Source organism: Xyrauchen texanus, chromosome 6, assembly GCF_025860055.1.
Source record: "Xyrauchen texanus isolate HMW12.3.18 chromosome 6, RBS_HiC_50CHRs, whole genome shotgun sequence".
NCBI classification, from domain to species: domain Eukaryota; kingdom Metazoa; phylum Chordata; class Actinopteri; order Cypriniformes; family Catostomidae; genus Xyrauchen; species Xyrauchen texanus.
Window position 1 is genome coordinate 45,561,269 of NC_068281.1, and position 14,744 is coordinate 45,576,012.

Genomic DNA, 14,744 nt, shown 5'->3' on the forward strand with positions numbered 1-14,744 from the left:
CCGACATGCTTGCCTGGGCCGCTTCCAGCGTGGGGTTGAACTGGAACCCTCCGTCCTCCACACAGCTGTCACGGCTGGATGATTGGTTCCTGGGGTCATGCACCTCCCCGGTCCCTTTCTTCCCAGAGGTGCATGATGAGCTGACGACTACATGGAGAGCACCCCTCTCTGCTCGTCACAAAGCCCCTCGCTCATCCGCTCTCACTACCCTTGACGGCGGAGCGGCCCACGGGTACATAGGTTGTGATCCACCTGTGCCCTGTACTCCTCTCCAAGGCCTGTAGGACAATGTCATCATAGACCGCTAAAGCCTACAGCGCCACCAGACAGGCCGCTTCCGCCCTGCATGCCATGGCCCTCCTGCAAGTCCACCAGGCCAAGGCACTTGTCCTGATCCCAAGGCCGTCCTCCTGTGGATAGAAAACGTGCTCTGCCTCAACCCGGGCCCAGCTCTCAGCCCCAGCGTCGAGCACCCTGCAGGAAGCGCCAAGCCCCCGTCTCATGGACCCCCTCAAGGACCCGGAAGGCTCCCAGGCACTCCTGAGACGATCGTTCCAGAGGCCGAGACGCTCACTCCAGAGCTGGTAAGCAGACCACTCCATCCCCTTGTGGAGGGCCAGGAGGAGAATCTTTCTTAGAAGTTATTTCATTTGCCACACTCCTCCGGGGCTGCAGTATCCACATTCTCAATAAAAGAGCGATTTCCTTTGTCTCTGGGTCACCTGGCCCACAAATGCCATTCTCATGGCACTCTGCCGCCAGACCTTGAGCCAAGCCACGACTGTCCCCCGGCCAGCCGGTTCTGATGAGTCTAGAGGATGCCAATGCTGGACCTCTTCCTCAGTCACTAGCCCGCCCCCTGCCGGGTGTGCGGAGCAAGGTGCTTTGAGACTTTTCTCAGCACCACACTTTCGCCTCCCGATGCCGTACTACTTGCTCCGCACTGCAGTGAAGGCCCAACGGGTACGTAAAAAATAATCGTCCCTTTAGTGCCTCTACGTCTCAATACTGCCTCGACATCGACCCTTTCTATGGTTCGCGTTCCACTGCCAGGCGTATCAGTACAAGGTCCCCCCTTCGGCATGTTCCTCTCCCCTCACGTCTTTATGAAGGTTGCAGTGGCAGCCCTTGCCCCGCACCAAGAAGCCGGCATTCGTATACTCAACTACCTCGATGACTGGCTCATCCTGGCCCACTCCCGAGAGTTACTATGCGCCCACAGGGACCAGGTGCTCAGGCTGTTTAGGGCTTCAGGTCAACTGGGAAAAGAGCAAGCTCGCCCTGGTTCAGAGCATCTCTTTTCTCTGCATGGAATTAGACTCAGTGTCAGTGCCTCACCAACGAGCGCATGCAGTCAGTGCTGAAATGCCTCACCACCTTCAGGTCAGGCACAACGGTCCCTTTAAAACTTTTCCAGAAGCTCCTGGGACATATGGCATCCTCCGCGGTGGTCGCGCCACTGGGGTTGATGCATATGAGACCGCTTCAGCACTGGCTACAGACTCGAGTCCCGAGACGAGCATGGCGCCATGGCACGCACCGTGTGATGGTCACCCCTGCCTGCCGCCAAACATTCAAACCCTGGACAGACCTCTGTTTTCTTCGGGCAGGAGTCCCCTTGCAGCAGGTGTCCCGACGCGTCCTGGTCACAACCGATGCCTCCAGATTGGGTTGGGGTGCCATGTGCAACGGGCACGCAGCTGCGGGCCATTGGAAAGGGGCCCCACTGCGCTGGCACATCAACTGCCTGGAGTTGCTGACTGTTTTCTTTGCCCTGCGGAAGTTACTCCCGCTAGTTCAGGGCAAACACGTCTTGATCAAATCAGACAGCACCACCGCGGTAGCGTACATAAATCGCCAAGGCGGCGTACGGCGACTCAAGTCGCTGCGTGCCACTCACACCCCCCGGCAACCTCAATCCTCACAACAACGCTTGCCTAGTGGAGAGTGGAGGCTTCAACCCCAGTTGGTCCAGCTGATTTGGGAACGGTTCGGCAAGGCTCAGGTAGACCTGTTCGCCTCCCGAGAGACCTTGCACTGCGCTTTCTGGTATGCCCGAACAGAAGCTCCCCTCAGGGAAGACGCACTGGCACACAGCTGGCCCACTGGGCTGTGCAAGTACGCATTTCCCCCAGTGAGCCTTCTTGCACAGGTCCTATGCCAGGTCAGGGAGGACGAGGAACAAGCCACTCTAGTGGCTCCCTATTGGCCCACCCGGGCTTGGTTCTCGGACCTCATACTCCTCGCAACAGCCCCAACCTGGCAAATTCCCCTGAGGAAAGACCTTCTTTCTCAGGGACGGGGCACGCTCTGGCATCCTCACCCAGACCTCCCATTTCATTGGCCTATCGCACCCAGGCCGTGTTGGGAGAAAGACGGCAATTAAAGCCTAACCTTTTAGTTGGAGCCTCGTTTCCTGTCATCCTTCCCGTGAGGGTTGTTACAGACCCCCTTCCCATGATGCGTGTAAGGGCCCCAGACATTTTGCTCTATGCGAGAAACATAGAGAGAAAAGAGGCCCGGCTAGGCTCGGCCTGTTCCCATGTTTGCAAGCGTTGCCTTGTTCCCCTGTCTAGAGTAACTATAAGGGTTTCTGACAAATTTATGGGGAATTGGGGAAGGGTACGTGCAGTCTGATACAGCTGGTCATTTTGGCATGTGAAGTACCTGCCCGCTCCTGTGTCAGCAGTACATGTACACGGCTCAGCGCATGGCATGATTTAAATTGGACCCCTAGTGTCGCTTCTTCGACACAATGTCAAAGCGAGCAACAGACGAGAAATTTCTAGGTTACAGATGTAACCTCCGTTCCCTGATGGAGGGAACGAGACGTTGTGTCCTCCCGGCCACGTCGCTGAGCCGAGTCACTGTTGTTCATTGGCCTTTTTTCATAGATCAGAGGTATATTCAGCGCTTAAGAGAGACCCCTAGTGTCGCTTCTTTGACACAACTTCTCGTTCCTCCATCAGGGAACAGAGGTTACATCCGTAACCTAGACGTTTAGTGCAGACTTTGTTTTGTTTGTTTTTCTTTTTGAACGCTGATTGTTTTTGTTTTTTTAGTTGCTTTAAACTGGCCCTAGACCTGTTGCTATATGACTCCCAATTGATGTGATCATCCCTGATGACCATGCTGAGACCAGTTGAACAGTTTTGTTGAATTCATATTTATTTATTTTGAATATTTTGTGCTCTCTTTCATATTGTTATAATTCGTTTTGTGAGTCAAGTTTTCTGTTTTTTTTTCATGCATTTGCTCTGAGCCCTCGTTAATGTTGGCCAGAGTTTGATTACTGGTGTTTCATCATTGTTGGTTGTTTTGTTATGTTTTTTGTGTGATTATTCAGGTGCTGAAGCCCCAAAGTAGGAAGGCTAGCCATTCCCTGTTTTCGGTGGTGACCTGCCCCCATCACAGAGTGCTGTGTAGCTACATTCACATCCCTCTTCATGTCGACCACCGCTGTGGAGTCTTCCTGGACGGGTAATATGTTCTGTTCAATTATGTACTTTAAGGGCACAACAAGAGACAGTGTAGTAAGGCTGAAACAATTAGTCGATATTATCTACAATGTCATCAACAAAAAATTGTCGACAAAAATGTTAATTGTCGAATAGTCATTTTATCTTATTTAACATAACGAGATCACATGAAACTCTAATGATGGTGCATGAGAGGAGCACCACAGCTCGTGCCTGACTGAGGAGAGGAAGAAGATACAGCTCACAGTCCGGATGCACTCCAGACTTTCCAAACAGCTTAGCGTGATGTAGATCACAAAGGAAATCATACAAAAATAGCAAAGAAGTAAAAACAGAAGCACTCCGTTGTGAAATAAAGCAGAGCTGGAGCTGCTATTCTGCTTCAGTAAAACTTGTGCGTCGAGTGTCTTTAAAGAAAACACCCCAGCATTATATCTTTAATGCATCCTGTATTAAAACTCAAATAAGAAAGAAGCAGTTCATTTAAATACTGTAAGTACAAACTCTGAAATTGCCATTTCTCTGTGCGGTCATTAGCGCTTCAGAGTCGTGTGAATTGACCCGATCTAAGGGAAGAGACTGAAACTGCATCCGGCTGAAGAACATTTTGGTGAGGGAAGCTTGTCCCTGATGTTGCTGCAGCTAGATGAAAATGTGATGGCTTGTGATATAGTGAACATAATATCACGGATCACAGTGTGTAACTTACTGCTGAAGAAATTGGTGATACACAGCTCTATTAGGGAAAGGGAGTTTGTTTTTTCTGAGTTAAAGATGGATGAGTTTTTTATTTGATGTTTTGGCTCGTATTCCCAATATAAATATCTAAAATTCCTTTAAAACAACATACATTTACTTTACAAGCTCTACTGCAGAAGATAAATGTGTTATCTGAGAATGTTGAATATAATATTAAATATTTTAAAATATCGGAAAATCCTTAAAACAAAATACATTTACCCGAGAAGTAATTCAGATATTCAGACTTGCTTTCAGATAATAATGTTTATCTTGAATATAAGTAGATTTTGTCTTTAATGTACTGGCAGAGGTAAGAACAAGTGAAAGTGGGTGAGAAAGAGCGAGGGCAGGGTGCATTGAGTGCTACTGCGAGGTGATCGACTGTGTTATGCGACTGCTACTGGGTCCTAACAGATAACATAAGGGCAGTCAGTGGAGTTTTCAGTGGTTTTCTATTTTAAAACCTGCAATGCAGTTGCCTATTTTTATCTTAGTCATCCATGGACTTCTACCACATTAGCTGTCAATGAGCCAAGGAATCCAATCTCCTCATAAGTATCCTCAGTAAGTGTGGCTACGTTCACCTCATATATTTTTGGAGACTTGCATAATGTCCCTTTTAACTACAGTGGTTGCAATGTGCATCTCTTGCTGAGCATTGTTGCAGATTGTGACCTCTTGTGTCTCTACATCTTGTCCACTGTGTCTGCTTGTAAGGCCTTTCCTGAGGTGTTTTCTTAGCTGGCTGTCTGTGTTGTGATTTAGCTTGCTTGGATTTAGCCCGCCATATTGTTGACCATGCACACTATCGAGCTGCGTATTTGTAATGTCCCCTTTAAAAACAGTCTTAAGCAGTTATTGTTGTTTTTAACTGTTCACTCCATTGAGCTCTGATGACTGCTTTCTGTAACATTAAAACCAGGTCTAGCTGTAACAGTTACGACAAATTAACAGCTGCATTCACATGGACCCTGGTAATCTGTTTGTAATCGGACTAGAATGCGGGCACATTTCATGCAACCTTTGATCAACATTGTTGAACTAGTTTATTTATTTTATTAGGGTTATCTGGTGGAAACAATTGAACAAGACAGGTGCACGGTTTTTCCAAGACTATGAGTAAGGTAGTCGATTCAAGATTTTGGGTAGTAGCAAAAGACCATGGTTGTGGTTATTCAAGATAGCATGAGTAATCACTTCAATACTTTGATACTATGAGGTGATCAACCTGTGGACCTCTGAAGCACTAAAAGCAGTTATAGGGATGGTTGAATTATATACAGTATTTGTTACAAATTTGAGACCAATATTTTACAATGTTCTAGTGTTCTTTCCATGGTGCCTCTTCACTACTACTTTCTTCTGTTTAAATTTGTCTTATTTTTCTCTTAGCTTACAAGGTGATTGGTGTTATTTTATCTGATAGAATGGACATTTCTTCTCCTGAGAGCAAGAAAGAGAGAAAATATTCCTAAGAAATGTATTTGAATTTATATATATATATATATATATATATATATATATAAAACTGATTGGGAATAATTTAATAATAAGATGAAGGGCTACAAAATAGGACTTGGAAATGTAAAGTTCTGCATGAACAGAAGGCTAAAGTAAGTGTTATTGAATGGAAAGAGGAAATTTCTCTTTTCCTCTCCCAAATCCCAAACCCACACTGTGGTTAAAGCCTGAGTTACACACATATAAACAAAACAAAAAATAAATATTTGAGAAAATAAAACTATAAAAATAAAAAAATAAAGAGGACAAAAGAAAATTCCATAAAGGATACAATTCACAATTTCAAACACAATCATGTTTCTCTCCACATGATCCTCACTGAGAGCCCTCCAGAAAGGCCAAGTAGATGTCCCATTTCTTACTATACATGACCAGTCTGCCAAGCTGTTTATATGACATCTTTTCGAATGCCACCAACCTGCCCAATTCAGTGAACCATTCTTGAAATGAGGGAGTGCCTTTTGACTTCCATTCTCTAATAATTATTTGTCTGCCAATCATTAAACTAGTTTGGACCCAGCTTTTTGTATGTTTGTCACCTACTTTAAAACATATGAAGTTGTGCCGTTAGAGTGATTTTTTTATACTTTTTAACCCAGTATTCTAATAAATATTCGAATAAATTACTCGGATGAATGAAAATCTTTGGCTTTCACTCTGGTCGGAACCTTGATGTAGAGTAGCGAATTATCTCCGAACCCTTTTTACTGGTGCACCGATGCGCAGAAAACAAATAAAAAAATTATAATAATTTTCAAATACAAATAATGTATGCCATTAGATGGTTAAAATCATAATATTTCTGATTTAAATTCAGAAGTCTACGTTTGTTTTATCCAATAGTTTTTCTTCTTTTGTGGAGCTTGTAAGCTATCTCTTTGACGATTGATTGCTTGTTCACCAAACTGATCATGGATTTGGAATTTGCATTGTGGATAAATATAAATGCTTAAAATAACATTAATTGATTGTGCTTTTACTATTAAAATAAAGTATATGCTACGGTATAAGTAATATGTAACCCGACCAATAAGCACATGTTTTAAACGTTTACTGTTGGGTTATTGTGATGTGTTGTTTTTCTCATCGGTGAATAAGGGCACGCACATTTTCGGTACTTTTAATGTTTTATTTCAAATTGAAAATTGTGTTTCGCAATTAACATACATATTTGTCATAGGTCTTTAGAGCTTAAGAAATTATGTAAATACCGTTTTCTGTTTGTTTTCCTCATCGTTGCTTAGTGTGTATCAAGAGAAAGCAACAACCGATCACCGTCTGTGAGACTGAGAGTGTCAGAATACAGTCGCACTGGATTTGTGTTTAGAAGTTAAGACTATACTTTCAGGGATCATTTCTATAGTATTTAACTTGGTAATGTGTTTCGAAAGTGTTTTGTCTTCCAAACCACGATGAAGACTTGTGATACTTCTTCCTGAGCGTGAATCGGATGTAGAGCAATGATTTAATCATATGCTCTGCGTTATTGATGAACGTTTAACATCGCTTTTAGTGATGTTAAGGGAAGAAGTATGAACAGAGTGGCTTTGATAAATAGGTAAAAGTAATAGAATTCAGCTTGAATTGAATGAATATTGTAAAGATAGATATATCATGAATAACAGTAAAATAACGTGAAAATGAAAATTGTTCTTTAACTGAAAATCATACAGCTTCAACTATTAGCATGTTTCTGAATCACATAAATACTGATCTCTAATAACGTGTATATTAATTAGGATAGAGAGTAGAGGATGCTTATTATAAGATTTAAAATAGTAGGTCAGTTGTACTTTATAAAATAATGATCGATAAAGTGTTTACAGATAGTATTTATAATGATTTTACTGTTTGCTTGTTTGGAACTGAAGTGATTATTGAAGAATGATCATCTGAATCTGTTATAAAATTTATGAAGTTATGTCTCTTGTGTGAATTGTATATGTAATAATACTGTTTAAATGAAGTGTTGTGTTTATTTACTGTATATTATTAGTCTTGTTTTCATTAAGCGCACTGTTCAGTGTTTTTATAATGTCTCCTGATTTCCCTCATCAATAATGTTCAAATCTATCTTTACTATTTTGATGAATCTATTATAGTATCATGTTCTTAACCCTTCTGCATCAATTTAATAAAGTTACTCAGAAATCATTAGAGGACAAAAATGTCCTTGTCAAAATACTTCCATAATAATATTATTTATAAATATTATTTTCCACTTTCAATTAGTTTGTTTTTTTAACCAACATCAGCACTGATCATATTTACCAAATATTCGTTCATTTTCAGGATTTTAACCAGTTGGTTTATATAATGCCACTGTTGTGTTTTATGAAAAACAAAAAATTAATTATCTTTCATATACTAATTGCTAAGGGGATTTATATATATATATTTATTATGATTATTTCACAATCTGGGATATGTCAATTATTAGCAACAACATTGATTGTGATGCATGATTATTTATTCACTGACTTAGATTTTTTAATCAACATCAGTCCTGATCATATCTACCAAATATTAATTAATTTTCAGGATTTAAACACTTTAAATGCCAGTTTGTTTACATAATGCCATTGTTGTTGTTTTTAACACACACACACACACACACACACACACACACACACACACACACACACACACACACACACACACACACACACACATACAAAACACACCCACACAATTTTAGCTGCATCATTTATTCAGTTGGCCTGCAGTGCTCTATAATATATACAGCAAACAGAAAATAGGAAAAAAGCATGTATTTGCTCCATAGGCTAAACATGAGAAAAATGGCACCATCTGGTGGAAAATATAAAAAAATTAAGATTTTGAAGCCAAGGCTCCAGAATGAAAGCATAATATCATAGAAGTCTTGATTTTATGCTTTAATGGCACTGGGATGAAATATTGCAGTTTTAATTGGTTTCAATGGGGACATTTTTGTCCTGAAGGTCCTGATTGTAACTATTTTGTGTACACAGTGTATTATAGATGGATTATAGGAGGTGTCGTGGAAAATCGCGATGAATCTCTCTAAGTTGTAAGAAAACTCTTTGAGTCTTGAGTTCCAGATGCCAAAGTTGTAGTTTATTGAAAACCAACAAACATGAGTCCAGTCAGCTGTCTGTCCTGACTTTATCCTCCTAAGTTCTCAGTTATATACCTTTTGTTATCTTTTACCCACTATCTCTGACCAATGGGATTATTGCCCTTGTCTTTTTCCCTCGCCACCAATATGTTTTATTTCCTTCATTCATTAAATATTGGTGGAAAATCCCCCGCCTATCTATTTTTTAAAAACATACATCAGCTGGTAACTCCACATATTTTGGACATATGTCATAGTTCATGGTAAGAACACATCAACTTAGAAACATTTGTGTAAGAGACAAACCAGCCTTGTCCTCACCATACCTTTTACTTTTCACCTCCATTTCAGCAAACCCTTACAATGAGGCGGCCTTGTTTGTTTCGCGGCCTTGTTTGTTCCTTCACATTATCATTTGATTAATGAAAGAAAATACAAGCTCCAAAGCTATTTAACTCATCAAGGCAAAACACCATGCCAGAAACATATCATATAAGGGATATCTAGGAAATACATCAAGGATATATGTCAGAATACTGCTGATTAACAGAAATACATGCTGTTTTTAAAGGATTTTAAAGGAATACACCTGTTGTTCAAGGATAACAACCATAGAGGTTGAAATTCCAAAATGTACCCCAAAAAATACACACCTTTGGCAAAATGTATGACGTTGGCATTAACACATCCAAAATGATAGAGGAAAAAAAAGGTACAAATTTCCCAAAGGACGCACAAGGATTAATCGATTTTAGACAATATTTGTACATCTAAATGGATCAGAGAAATTGGACAATAAATCTTACATTCATTTGGGTCTTTATCCTTTTTAGAATGAGACTGACCAGGGCTTGTGTCAAACTTCTAACATAAATGGAGCCAGTTCTGTGACATAAGATCTAAAAATTTCTGTGGCAAACCCATCCGGCCCTGGTGCCTTACCTGTTGGCAAAACTTTAATTACCTCAACAAGCTCCTCCAAAATAATATCTCAAAAGTAAAGAAAGTCTTTTTGATCAATCGTCATTTTAGGAAGTTCTAATGGCTCTACAAAGTTGCTAATATCCTTACCAGTAGACATAAACGTTGAGCTATAAAGATCGAAATGTAATTCTTTAAAGGCTTTATTAATATCTGTGGCAGAAGTAAATATATGGCCTCCAGAAGACTTCACTGAAGGAATGGTGGAAAAAACTCTCTGTTTTATGTATCTGGCAAAAGTTTCCCTGCTTTGTTCCCCGACTCAAAGTATGCTGTCTTTTTTGTATTTTATTTCTTATCAATATATTTCTTATTTTCATATAAATAATTTACAGAATCAGTTCAGAATACAAGTAAACAATCTTATCTAAACGTACAAAATCAGATCAAATCTTGACAGCACCACCGCGGTAGCGTACATAAATCGCCAAGGCGGCGTACGGCGACTCAAGTCGCTGCGTGCCACTCACACCCCCCGGCAACCTCAATCCTCACAACAACGCTTGCCTAGTGGAGAGTGGAGGCTTCAACCCCAGTTGGTCCAGCTGATTTGGGAACGGTTCGGCAAGGCTCAGGTAGACCTGTTCGCCTCCCGAGAGACCTTGCACTGCGCTTTCTGGTATGCCCGAACAGAAGCTCCCCTCAGGGAAGACGCATTGGCACACAGCTGGCCCACTGGGCTGTGCAAGTACGCATTTCCCCCAGTGAGCCTTCTTGCACAGGTCCTATGCAAGGTCAGGGAGGACGAGGAACAAGCCACTCTAGTGGCTCCCTATTGGCCCACCCGGGCTTGGTTCTCGGACCTCATACTCCTCGCAACAGCCCCAACCTGGCAAATTCCCCTGAGGAAAGACCTTCTTTCTCAGGGACGGGGCACGCTCTGGCATCCTCACCCAGACCTCCCATTTCATTGGCCTATCGCACCCAGGCCGTGTTGGGAGAAAGACGGCAATTAAAGCCTAACCTTTTAGTTGGAGCCTCGTTTCCTGTCATCCTTCCCGTGAGGGTTGTTACAGACCCCCTTCCCATGATGCGTGTAAGGGCCCCAGACATTTTGCTCTATGCGAGAAACATAGAGAGAAAAGAGGCCCGGCTAGGCTCGGCCTGTTCCCATGTTTGCAAGCGTTGCCTTGTTCCCCTGTCTAGAGTAACTATAAGGGTTTCTGACAAATTTATGGGGAATTGGGGAAGGGTACGTGCAGTCTGATACAGCTGGTCATTTTGGCATGTGAAGTACCTGCCCGCTCCTGTGTCAGCAGTACACGTACACGGCTCAGCGCATGGCATGATTTAAATTGGACCCCTAGTGTCGCTTCTTCGACACAATGTCAAAGCGAGCAACAGACGAGAAATTTCTAGGTTACAGATGTAACCTCCGTTCCCTGATGGAGGGAACGAGACGTTGTGTCCTCCCGGCCACGTCGCTGAGCCGAGTCACTGTTGTTCATTGGCCTTTTTTCATAGATCAGAGGTATATTCAGCGCTTAAGAGAGACCCCTAGTGTCGCTTCTTTGACACAACTTCTCGTTCCCTCCATCAGGGAACAGAGGTTACATCCGTAACCTAGACGTTTAGTGCAGACTTTGTTTTGTTTGTTTTTCTTTTTGAACACTGATTGTTTTTGTTTTTTTGGTTGCTTTAAACTGGCCCTAGACCTGTTGCTATATGACTCCCAATTGATGTGATCATCCCTGATGACCATGCTGAGACCAGTTGAACAGTTTTGTTGAATTCATATTTATTTATTTTGAATATTTTGTGCTCTCTTTCATATTGTTATAATTCGTTTTGTGAGTCAAGTTTTCTGTTTTTTTTTCATGCATTTGCTCTGAGCCCTCGTTAATGTTGGCCAGAGTTTGATTACTGGTGTTTCATCATTGTTGGTTGTTTTGTTATGTTTTTTGTGTGATTATTCAGGTGCTGAAGCCCCAAAGTAGGAAGGCTAGCCATTCCCTGTTTTCGGTGGTGACCTGCCCCCATCACAGAGTGCTGTGTAGCTACATTCACATCCCTCTTCATGTCGACCACCGCTGTGGAGTCTTCCTGGACGGGTAATATGTTCTGTTCAATTATGTACTTTAAGGGCACAACAAGAGACAGTGTAGTAAGGCTGAAACAATTAGTCGATATTATCTACAATGTCATCAACAAAAAATTGTCGACAAAAATGTTAATTGTCGAATAGTCATTTTATCTTATTTAACATAACGAGATCACATGAAACTCTAATGATGGTGCATGAGAGGAGCACCACAGCTCGTGCCTGACTGAGGAGAGGAAGAAGATACAGCTCACAGTCCGGATGCACTCCAGACTTTCCAAACAGCTTAGCGTGATGTAGATCACAAAGGAAATCATACAAAAATAGCAAAGAAGTAAAAACAGAAGCACTCCCGTTGTGAAATAAAGCAGAGCTGGAGCTGCTATTCTGCTTCAGTAAAACTTGTGCGTCGAGTGTCTTTAAAGAAAACACCCCAGCATTATATCTTTAATGCATCCTGTATTAAAACTCAAATAAGAAAGAAGCAGTTCATTTAAATACTGTAAGTACAAACTCTGAAATTGCCATTTCTCTGTGCGGTCATTGGCGCTTCAGAGTCGTGTGAATTGACCCGATCTAAGGGGAAGAGACTGAAACTGCATCCGGCTGAAGAACATTTTGGTGAGGGGAAGCTTGTCCCTGATGTTGCTGCAGCTAGATGAAAATGTGATGGCTTGTGATATAGTGAACATAATATACGGATCACAGTGTGTAACTTACTGCTGAAGAAATTGGTGATACACAGCTCTATTAGGGAAAGGGAGTTTGTTTTTTCTGAGTTAAAGATGGATGAGTTTTTTATTTGATGTTTTGGCTCGTATTCCCAATATAAATATCTAAAATTCCTTTAAAACAACATACATTTACTTTACAAGCTCTACTGCAGAAGATAAATGTGTTATCTGAGAATGTTGAATATAATATTAAATATTTTAAAATATCGGAAAATCCTTAAAACAAAATACATTTACCCGAGAAGTAATTCAGATATTCAGACTTGCTTTCAGATAATAATGTTTATCTTGAATATAAGTAGATTTTGTCTTTAATGTACTGGCAGAGGTAAGAACAAGTGAAAGTGGGTGAGAAAGAGCGAGGGCAGGGTGCATTGAGTGCTACTGCGAGGTGATCGACTGTGTTATGCGACTGCTACTGGGTCCTAACAGATAACATAAGGGCAGTCAGTGGAGTTTTCAGTGGTTTTCTATTTTAAAAACCTGCAATGCAGTTGCCTATTTTTATCTTAGTCATCCATGGACTTCTACCACATTAGCTGTCAATGAGCCAAGGAATCCAATCTCCTCATAAGTATCCTCAGTAAGTGTGGCTACGTTCACCTCATATATTTTTGGGGACTCGCATAATGTCCCTTTTAACTACAGTGGTTGCAATGTGCATCTCTTGCTGAGCATTGTTGCAGATTGTGACCTCTTGTGTCTCTACATCTTGTCCACTGTGTCTGCTTGTAAGGCCTTTCCTGAGGTGTTTTCTTAGCTGGCTGTCTGTGTTGTGATTTAGCTTGCTTGGATTTAGCCCGCCATATTGTTGACCATGCACACTATCGAGCTGCGTATTTGTAATGTCCCCTTTAAAAACAGTCTTAAGCAGTTATTGTTGTTTTTTAACTGTTCACTCCATTGAGCTCTGATGACTGCTTTCTGTAACATTAAAACCAGGTCTAGCTGTAACAGTTACGACAAATTAACAGCTGCATTCACATGGACCCTGGTAATCTGTTTGTAATCGGACTAGAATGCGGGCACATTTCATGCAACCTTTGATCAACATTGTTGAACTAGTTTATTTATTTTATTAGGGTTATCTGGTGGAAACAATTGAACAAGACAGGTGCACGGTTTTTCCAAGACTATGAGTAAGGTAGTCGATTCAAGATTTTGGGTAGTAGCAAAAGACCATGGTTGTGGTTATTCAAGATAGCATGAGTAATCACTTCAATACTTTGATACTATGAGGTGATCAACCTGTGGACCTCTGAAGCACTAAAAGCAGTTATAGGGATGGTTGAATTATATACAGTATTTGTTACAAATTTGAGACCAATATTTTACAATGTTCTAGTGTTCTTTCCATGGTGCCTCTTCACTACTACTTTCTTCTGTTTAAATTTGTCTTATTTTTCTCTTAGCTTACAAGGTGATTGGTGTTATTTTATCTGATAGAATGGACATTTCTTCTCCTGAGAGCAAGAAAGAGAGAAAATATTCCTAAGAAATGTATTTGAATTTATATATATATATATATATATATATATATATATAAAACTGATTGGGAATAATTTAATAATAAGATGAAGGGCTACAAAATAGGACTTGGAAATGTAAAGTTCTGCATGAACAGAAGGCTAAAGTAAGTGTTATTGAATGGAAAGAGGAAATTTCTCTTTTCCTCTCCCAAATCCCAAACCCACACTGTGGTTAAAGCCTGAGTTACACACATATAAACAAAACAAAAAATAAATATTTGAGAAAATAAAACTATAAAAATAAAAAAATAAAGAGGACAAAAGAAAATTCCATAAAGGATACAATTCACAATTTCAAACACAATCATGTTTCTCTCCACATGATCCTCACTGAGAGCCCTCCAGAAAGGCCAAGTAGATGTCCCATTTCTTACTATACATGACCAGTCTGCCAAGCTGTTTATATGACATCTTTTCGAATGCCACCAACCTGCCCAATTCAGTGAACCATTCTTGAAATGAGGGAGTGCCTTTTGACTTCCATTCTCTAATAATTATTTGTCTGCCAATCATTAAACTAGTTTGGACCCAGCTTTTTGTATGTTTGTCACCTACTTTAAAACATATGAAGTTGTGCCGTTAGAGTGATTTTTTTATACTTTTTAACCCAGTATTCTA

General features: G+C 41.0%; 1 protein-coding gene and 1 non-coding gene across 2 annotated transcripts in view; one reads left to right on the top strand and one right to left on the bottom strand.

Annotated features, from left to right (window-relative positions):
* LOC127644886 (zinc finger protein OZF-like) overlaps positions 1 to 14,744 on the bottom strand; it is a 385,071-nt gene that overhangs the window by 127,439 nt on the left and 242,888 nt on the right. The window lies entirely within an intron of this gene.
* LOC127645896 (small nucleolar RNA U3) lies at positions 7,074 to 7,287 on the top strand. The gene has a single exon (XR_007970863.1). It is a non-coding gene; the product is annotated as a small nucleolar RNA U3 (small nucleolar RNA).